Here is a 9,601-nt window from a genome sequence, read left to right as displayed (position 1 = left end):
GCATGTTCTTGAGACCACCTTCTTTCTCTCTCTATCTCTCTTCAAGCTGCTAGGGTTTATGTTTTATCAAATAAAATGTGTAACCCAAATTATATTAGAAAGAGATATTATATAGGCAAGAGTTAATGGGCCTCCAACCCAAAATTGAATTTTAGAGTTATTATTATTATTAAATTCGAAATTCTAATTATTGTATTATTAAGTCTCACTTAATCATCCAATAACTTAATTCATATTTAATATTAAATTCGAATTTCCTATTTATTTAAATAATTAAGTCACACTTAATTAATAACAAATAATTTGAATTACTTACATTTAATTTAAATCCGAATTTAAATTAAATAATCCTCCAATCATTCTTTGTGCGACCCTTTAGGTTAGATTTACATGGGCAACAATTTTAAATCTAATTTAAAATCATAAAAATGAGCGGTATCTAGTAATACATCATTGTTACGCATGTAATAATAATTAAATCGATGATCAATTAAACCTTTCGTGAATAATGTACAATGTAATATAATACCTTTAGCCTTATATTATAGATCAAACTCGAGGCATGCATTGTGTCATCCTCTGTTAACGTTCAATCCTTCTTTCCATGATCAATGAGTAAAATATTAAACAAATCAGTATTTGAGCACGTCCATGCATTTTATTGTCTTACTCAATCAAGAGGCCAATACTATCACTCCTTTAATAAAGGAGGGCTAAATCTCATACGATTCATAATGTACCATATGTGTACTTTTATTATTAACCAGTCAAGGATAACTTTCAATAATACCAAAGTATATTAATTCTCGTATAGAAATATAATAATTTCAGGTCAAAGGACCAATACATCATTATCACTGTGAGATTAACTTCTGACACTATAAACATGTAGTATCTCACAACGGGTCAATCCAACCACATATATTTAATACATGTGCATGTGTTTTTGACTTTTGTATCAATATACCTATGATCAAGTATTCTTTCGGTATAACTGGCGAGGTATCTCTGGCTATTCTCTGAACTTCTCCGTATTGTCTGAGATTCTGGATGTTCTATAAACAAATCAATTTGTATGGAGTATCTGCGGGTATCGAACACTTCAATAGAGCATATCATTATATTGTGGAGCATTCTACTTTCGAATCGGGTTGTGAGTCTTTGTATTTAAATTTTGTATTTCATTTGATTTGATTTGTTAATTTAGGGTTTTCAAATTTGGGATTTTCCTTGAGTGACTATTAACTTCTCTAGTTCTTCACTTGTTGGGTTGTATATTATTTGTTGTGTTATAATAGTAATATATCTGATATTCAGTTCATTATACTTATAGTTATATCTGTTTTAGTAGATGTGTATGTGTATTTATATATAAGTGATTTTATATCCTCTGTTTTCTTCATTCTGGTTATTTTACAGTATATACAATGTTTTATATATGTATAAATAACTAAATTTGGTTTATAATAGCCAATCTTAATTCCATAATTCTAAAATCTATATCGATTTTTTGTAATCTGGTCATGGATTTCAAGGCATCTCATAATCCTTGTTTACCACAGATTTAGGCATTTTGTGATTTTTTTTTAATTGTTGTATTGGATATTGTACTTTCAGCAGGTTGAAATTGGTTATTTGTTTGGTGAGAGTCCGAAAGAGGTATTGCCTATAATTCTTGTCGCTTGCTACCTATAACAAGGCTGCCAATTAGCTAAACTTATTTTGGGCAAAAGGCTTGTGGCAAGGGGATATTGCAACATCAAGTACGGAAGTTTCTTTCTTTAGTTAGAACGCACAAAAAGTTTAGTTGACCAGAGTGACCAAAATAAGTTACATAAAGGTCACTGTTGCAGGCATTTATATTGCTGGAAGGGAGAGTAAATTATTTGATCAGTTCTTTTTACTTTGATATGGAAAATCTTCATACTATTTTACTCCACTTAGGTGACTAATCAAGTTTGTAGCTTTTTATTAATAGATTAGCCTTTTTCTCTTCATTTCAGGTTTTATATACAATTATATATACAATTATCTTGACTCGCAGAGTTGTTGAAAACACCTTATACTAGCTAATGGAAGAAATACAAAAGTCCTTTCAAATAAGTTTTATAATTGAATATTCAACTTAAAGCCGAGGAGTTAGTGAAGAATTACAATACTTGTTTAGGAAAATATGGTTCAAAGAAAATATTTGTTTGAACTGTCTCTTAAGCAAAGAGTTAGAAGCTTAGCTTAAGAAGATGACACCTCTTAATGGAAGTGCGAGTATTTTGTTTTGCGCAAGGTGTAGATTTTTTTTTAAGAAAATAAGCCCCTGGGCCAGGAAACATTAGGAAGGTTAAAAGTGGTTTTAATATATATGTGTTTGTTAATTCCATAGTTACATATTTTTTTACGTAGAGTCGTAGATAGCATTGATGAAAAGAAACTACCTTCTCCCGGTTGATTTCCTTTTTTACTTTATTGCTCATAAAATAATGAATAAGCTGCAAGAATTATATTTATACATGTTGATATAAGAATTCTTTATGATTTATTCAAATAATTTAATGCAAATCTCGATAATCTATATTGCTTATTCTTCTATGCAATAATCAGTTGCTTTATTAATGACTTGAAAATATACTGGTATGTTATGCAGGATCTGATAATGTAGAAGTTGATTTTCCCTACCTTAAAATCCAACAAGTGAGTGTCTGAAGTGGAAAAGTGCTTGTAGGGATCTGGTTTTCAGAGGTCGGTCACAACACCGGGAACCCAAAATTCTGAAAGAAAAGTGATGGTAGGGATATGTCCCTTGTGTGCTTCAAACTTCACAGTAAAGTTTATAATTTTTTCTTTCGAATTGATTTGTTAGTCTTCCCAGCCTATAGCATCGATGTGTATTATTTGTTAATATTAGGGTTTAAATTTCTCCGTTATGATTTTATTTTAGGGGTTTACTTTTCAGTTGCTCTATCAATTGAAAAAATTGGGTTTATAAGACCTGTTATAATTGCATTTTAAATTATGATTTAAGCAATGTTTGAGAAGTCAATCAAAGGTATCACAATCAAGAGATGAGTCTTGCTGCTCAGTCGGTCTTTGTCCTGTAGGCTCTTACAACTCACTGTAAGTATTTCTGTCTGTAGTTGTTGTGTTTTCTTAGGCTCTATCTATAGATTTCATGTAATTACTGTGTTTTGACGGTTTGTATCTACAAAATTTCATGTGATTGTGATATATATATATATATATATGAATAAATTTGGTCATCTATTGTTGTATTGTGTGAAGTTAATTATGTCTTATTATTAAAGAATGCGGTTGATGCTTATTTGAAAGAGATCTGATTATTGTTTCAGTTTTATCTTTAAATTATTTAGATGGGATAGTGAATTCAATTTCATATTTAAATTATTACACAGGACATATAGTTGTTTAGTCTATATATTTTTGAGAGTGCCATACCCTTAGCAATGCTCCACCAAAACCTTGTTAGATAGATCAAGGCTAAATTAAAACAGGACTCAAGTGTTTAAACTGAAATAAACAAATAGATGTACCAAAATGGCTTAAACTTTTATTACACAAAGACATTACAGATATATAGAATGACTACTGAAACAAAAGCTGAAAACTAGGAGCTGGAAGTACTTTCCTATTACAACTGAACTACTAAACGTTATTCCTCCACTACTGCCTATAAACTCGCTACTGCATAAAGACCATTTCCAGTTGATGACTTGTTCACCAGACAAACATAATAATAGAAACAAAATGCAATATAAATGACACCAGTTTAGATTAAAAAATCCAACAAGTTTCCCCCTTAATCTAAACTCGTCCAGATAGGTCCTTCACACCAAGCAGCCTTCGCATCTTTTCAAATTTGAACATTACAAGAGACTTAGTCAGGATATCAGCACGTTGTCTTTCAGACACTATATGCTTTACCACAATTTCACCTCTTTCAACACATTCTCGGATAAAATGATAACATATACTTATATGCTTACTACGCCCATGGAACACTGGATTTCTAGTTAAATCAATTACAGATTTGTTATCTATATATAAGACCACTAGACCAGAATACTTACCAGTTACCTCAGTTAGCAAATTCTTGAGCCAAATTGCTTGACAAGCGGCTGCTGTTGCCGCCATGAACTCAGCCTCACAGGAGCTCAGTGCCACACACCTCTGTTTCTGAGACACCCACGTTATCAAACTTTCGTTGAGATAAAAAACCATACCCCCTGTACTCCTCCTGTCTTCTGTATGACCTACAAATTCGCTATCTGAATACCTAGTTAAGATGTTGTTTCTGTTATCCTTAGTATATATAAGACTAAAATTTAATGTGCCTTTTACATAACATAGGATGCGTTTCGCTGCATTTAAATGCACAAATGTTGGCTTCTCCATAAATCTGCTAATAATGCCAACAGAGAATGCAATGTCAGGTCTGGTGTTGACAAGGTAACGCAGGCCTCCCACCATGGATTTGAAAAACGTGGAATCCACCTCCTTTCCTCCTTCGTCCTTTGTAATTACTTCTTTAGGATCCATTGGATACCTGACCGGGTTGCACTCCGCTAAACCTGCTTTTTCCAGTATCTTTTTCGCATATGTAGTTTGTCTCAATTCTATGCGACCAGGACTCTATTTCACTTCAATTCCCAGATAATGAGACAACAGCCCAAATCGCTCATTTCAAACCTTTTACTCATTTGTGACTTAAACTCATTTATAATTGTATTGCTTGTACCAGTGATCAACAGGTCGTCAACATAGACAACAATAATTAGGGTTTCTCCATCAATTTTCTTAGTGTAGACAGCATGCTCATAGGGACACCTAAGAAGACCAAGTGCTTCCATGCATCCATTTAGTTTTACGTACCATGCTCGGGGCGCTTCTCACAGTCCATACAATGCCTTATACAATCTGTAAACCAAATGTTCTTTACCTTCTTTGATGAAACCCTCGGGTTGGGACACATATACTTCTTCCTCGATATCCTCATTCAAGAAGGCAGTTTTCACATCGAGGTGGTGTACCTCCCAACTCTGTTTAGCAGCAAGAGCAAGTAACAATCAAACCGTTTCTAACCAAGTGACTGGTGCAAAGATTTCTCCAAAATCAATTCCCTTTCTTTGTACGTAGCCTTTGGCAATAATTCTTTCCTTGTATTTTATGATCTTCCCATCTATGTTTCTCTTCAACTTGTAAACCCACTTCAGGTCGATTGATTTTGGTCCAGGTGGCAGCGTCGTTCATTCCCAAGTATTATTTTTTTTAACTGACTCTATCTCTCTCTTCATAGCTTCTCTCCATTGTTTTTCCTTAGATGCCTGTTTGTAGCTTGTAGGTTCATCAGCTGCTACCAAAAACAATTCATCTTCTTCTAGCTTAATTTCATCAGTGTTGGCATATATATCAGCAAGTGACCTATAAGTTTTAGCTTCATTGCTCATCTCAGATTCTGAGACTGACGTGGAGGAATTTGACGAATGTAGAGACCCTTTTGTAGTTCCAAAATTTTCTGTTTCAACGGCAGAATTTTCAGCATCGTGAGTTTGTACATTTGACGAATGTAGAGACCCTTCTGCAGTTCCAGAATTTGATGTTTCAACAACAAAATTTTCAGCATCGTGACTTTGTACATCATTTCTTTCTCCCATTTCGACTCCATTGAATTTTGCAGTACCTGTCCCCAGTACTATGAATGTCTCTGCTTGTAAAGTCTGGTCTTCTATATTTTGTTTCCACAACCACGATTTCGTTTCTTCAAAAATAACATCTCGACTAACATGGACCTTCTTGTTTACTGGGTCATATAGTCTGTACGCCTTCGTTCCGGGCTCTTTCGCTTGGTGTATCACATCCTTGCTCCTATCATCCAATTTCTTCATGTTTACACCAGCTATCCTCATGTGTGCTACGCACCCAAACACACGGACATGTCCAATATTAGGTTTCTGCCCTGACCATGCCTCATACGGAGTAATACCGGAAATAGCTCGAGTAGGTAATCTGTTTAGTAGGTAGATGGCATGTTGAACAGCTTCTCCCCAGAACTGACCAGGTACCTTCATCTCCTTTAACAGGCTTCTTGCCATTTCAATCATTGTTATATTTCGTCGTTCCACCACACCGTTCTGCTGAGGCGAATAAGAAGCTGTAAATTGCCTTGTAATTCCATTCTTAGCACAGTAATTTGTGAATTCTCTGCAGAAAAATTCACCTCTTCTATCAGTTCTAAAAGTCTTAATCATTTTCTCTTTCCCATCTTCAACTTGTACTCTGAAGCGTTTAAAGACCTCAAAGGTTTCGTCCTTCATTTTTAACATATATGCCCACATAACACGACTGTAATCGTCCACTAGCAAGAAAATATATTTGTTTCCCGCCACTGTGGATGGTGTAATCGAACCACATAAGTCACCGTGCACCAGCTCTAACACCTTCCTTGCGCTATAAATTGTTTGAGGTGGAAAAGAGTTCCGCGTTTGCTTTGACATGAGACATCCTGAACACACCTCCTTAGGATTTTTCAGTTTAGGCAGACCATGTACCATCTGTTTCGAGGCTAAGTGAACCATTGCATTAAAAATTACGTGTCCAAGTCGAGAGTGCCAAAGCCACTCCTGACTATACTGTTGGGATAACAAACAGCCAGGTTCTTCAGACTCTAGAATTATTTTATACAGCCTGTTCAACGACCTTTTCACTTTCATCAACAAATTTCCTTGAGCATCTCGAATCCATAGATTTTCACCACTTATAATAATTTTGTCCCCATCTTCTGATAGTTGCCCAAGACTAATAATATTACTATGAAGGCAGGGAATATAGTATACCTCGCGAAGGAGTCGTTCTTCTCCTAACTTGCACTTGATTGCTATAGACCCTCTTCCCTTTATGTGAACAACCGATCCATCACCAAATCTAACTTCCCCTCTTATTTTCTCATCCAATTTTCTGAATTTTGATCATTGTCCAGTTATGTGATTGCTTGCCCCATTGTCCAGGTACCATAAGTTTGACTCAAAATAGTTTCTTCTTTGTTTTCTTCATTTATCAGTATTATTAGTTGATGACTGGGTCACCAGAGAAACATAATAATAGAAACAAAATGCAATATAAATGACACCAGTTTAGATTAAAAAATCCAACAAACCTTTGGTTTCTATTATGTACTTAGTTTATGGACATTGGGTATTAAGGAGGAGGTTAATTATGGTTAAGGGAGGAGGGAAAGAGCAGAGTGGAGTTGAATTTGCTATTCAGAGAAATAAGGCCCTGGACACCATCAAATATTTAAGGTACATATTGAGACATTCTACTTATCATAAGCTAGTTTATTTACTATATGATAATTATTTATACATGTTCTTGTTTTTTTAACACAAAAATTTAAGCCAATATGGCTATTGTATATTACTTTGTTCATTGTTATTTAGTGCGAGAAGCTAGGTGACCAGGGTGTATTGGTTGATCCTTTAAAATAAAAGACAGATGCATAGTTTACCTCTATTAGGTAATGCACAAAGATTTCATTCTTGTTCCCACCCATGTATATGACAATAATGGATCTCGTGTCGTTTCTATTAGTATACAATAAATAATAACAGTACAAGTTGTGTTGTTTTTGTGAATATATATTAAATAATAACAGTATAATTTAATCTTCTACTTATTATCCGTAGAGCATGAAAAAAATTATTTTAAATAAAAACAGGCCAGTTGGTGAAACATTGTTAGTTGTAAGAATATTTTTTAAATATCATTTTATTATTAATTATCTAAAATTTTTATGTAACTACGTTCTCTTGTTTTATTTTGTTGAAGGAGTTGTGTTAAAATGCGGTGATAATTTTTAGGCAATATGGCTACACATATTTTTACTTGAGTGTACATTTTTATGGTCTCGATTAGTTACTTTTTTCTCAATGCTAGACATTCTTGAAAATCTTCTCATGTGCAGGTAGTCAGGATAAAGTCAAGTCTGAAGGTGAAGCCCATTTCCCAAGCTTATAGACCATTTTTTATATTGAAAACAATCCACTAAACGGTATTTAGGTTAGTTAGATTCCTTGATATGTTATCTAGCATTTTAAACTTGGATCATGTGGTTCAAATTGGCTCATTTACTAAAGTTTTTTTTGAATTTCTTGTTTCTTGCTAGGAAGGACAAGTTGAGGTTTTTGAGAGAAGCAGATAATCTCTTCCAATATATTGGGCCGGACACTTGTAGAAAGGCAATTCAACTAGATTCTTAATTATATGATTTTTTTTGTATGAACCAATCAGCAAGATTTGACTTGTATCAAGTGAACTACCTCTTTGAGGTTCGTGAAAGTTGTGATCGGAATTTATTTCAATAGAGAACAGTAATTTGAGTTTCGAGTATAATTTTGTTGGAATTTGGTTTAGACGTTGTTAATTTTAGTTATACATTTAAGTTTTTATTTTGTCCTAACTTTACATGTAAAAAAGATGGTCCATAATTAATTAAATTAGGGATTCTAAATTGTTGGATATTAGTTGTATGGGAAAAACCTTCTAAGTTGCATATCGTGTGTAAAAGAGCTACGCAGATGCTACTAGTTTCAACTGAAATAGCTTAGATAGCATTTGTGAAAGTGTTATATAAGCAAGTTTGCACTTGGATAACGTTTACTTGCAGAGCGCTCCTAAAAATGTTATCTAAGTAATATACTTGGATAGCGCTAAAACAAGTGCTACGCAAGTGATTTGTATTTGCATAGCACTCGCTTCCATAGCGCTATGCAAGCTTAAAAATAAACGCTATGCAAGTTAAAATTTGTAGTAGTGTAAGTCACGTACTTAGAGATATAGATTTACATATCATATTCCAAGGACATTTATTAATCTAACATCTTATCACAAAAAATAAAGATATAATAAATTACTAAAGAATAATTCATATAATCATAATTAATAATCCAAATGTTTCATAATATAAACATAATAGTGTTGTCTCTACCGCACAAACACTAACTGTTAAAGACCCCCCATTTAACATCAGTTTTAAACTGATGTGAAAGGGGATATATAACATCGGTTTTTAATATAAAGCTGATATCTATATCTTGATGTTAAATTTCTAATGCACATCTATCATTTATATATTACTACCTCCGTCCCTCTCATTTTTTTACAGTTTTTTTTACATGCTCGGCACACATTTTAAGTGAACTATAAAGTATATCCCTATAATTTATTTTTAAAATTTTTGTTTTTTTGTATAAAAAATTTAAATATTATATTTTTATTTAGAAAAAAAAATTAAAAAAAAATTATGCAACTACATTTAATAAGAGCATTAAAGTGTGTGTCGAGCCCCGTCCCCCAATGTAAAGAATTGAGGGGGCGGAGGGAGTACTATAATATGCTATTTTTATTAATTTATAGATATGTTGGATAAACAATAATTTTTCGTGTGACCGGTATAATTTTGTTAAAACTGATGTTACTAATATCTTTGACATCGGTTTTCATAATAAAATGATGTTACTAATAGCTTTTACATCAGTTTTTTTTAAAAACTGATTTCTATAGTAGAAAAACCTGATGTCTATCATTATAATTA

At 33.2% G+C, this 9,601-nt stretch overlaps 1 long non-coding RNA gene across 3 annotated transcripts; it reads left to right on the top strand.

Moving 5' to 3' along the window:
- The first annotated feature begins 973 nt into the window (after window positions 1–973).
- Window positions 974–8,391, top strand: LOC141665864 (uncharacterized). 3 transcript variants are annotated; one of them, XR_012552144.1, is made up of 5 exons: window positions 974–1,150; window positions 1,621–1,763; window positions 2,642–3,111; window positions 7,973–8,067; window positions 8,174–8,391. It is a non-coding gene; the product is annotated as an uncharacterized LOC141665864 (long non-coding RNA). The 3 variants fall into 3 exon arrangements; XR_012552143.1 differs by having other exon boundaries at window positions 974–1,153; XR_012552142.1 differs by having other exon boundaries at window positions 974–1,153; window positions 1,618–1,763.
- Window positions 8,392–9,601: the final 1,210 nt, after the last annotated feature.

Source organism: Apium graveolens, chromosome 1 (assembly GCF_009905375.1).
Source record: "Apium graveolens cultivar Ventura chromosome 1, ASM990537v1, whole genome shotgun sequence".
Lineage (NCBI taxonomy): Eukaryota > Viridiplantae > Streptophyta > Magnoliopsida > Apiales > Apiaceae > Apium > Apium graveolens.
The sequence above is the reverse complement of the archived record's forward strand: the minus strand, read 5'-3'. Positions and strand labels throughout refer to the sequence as shown.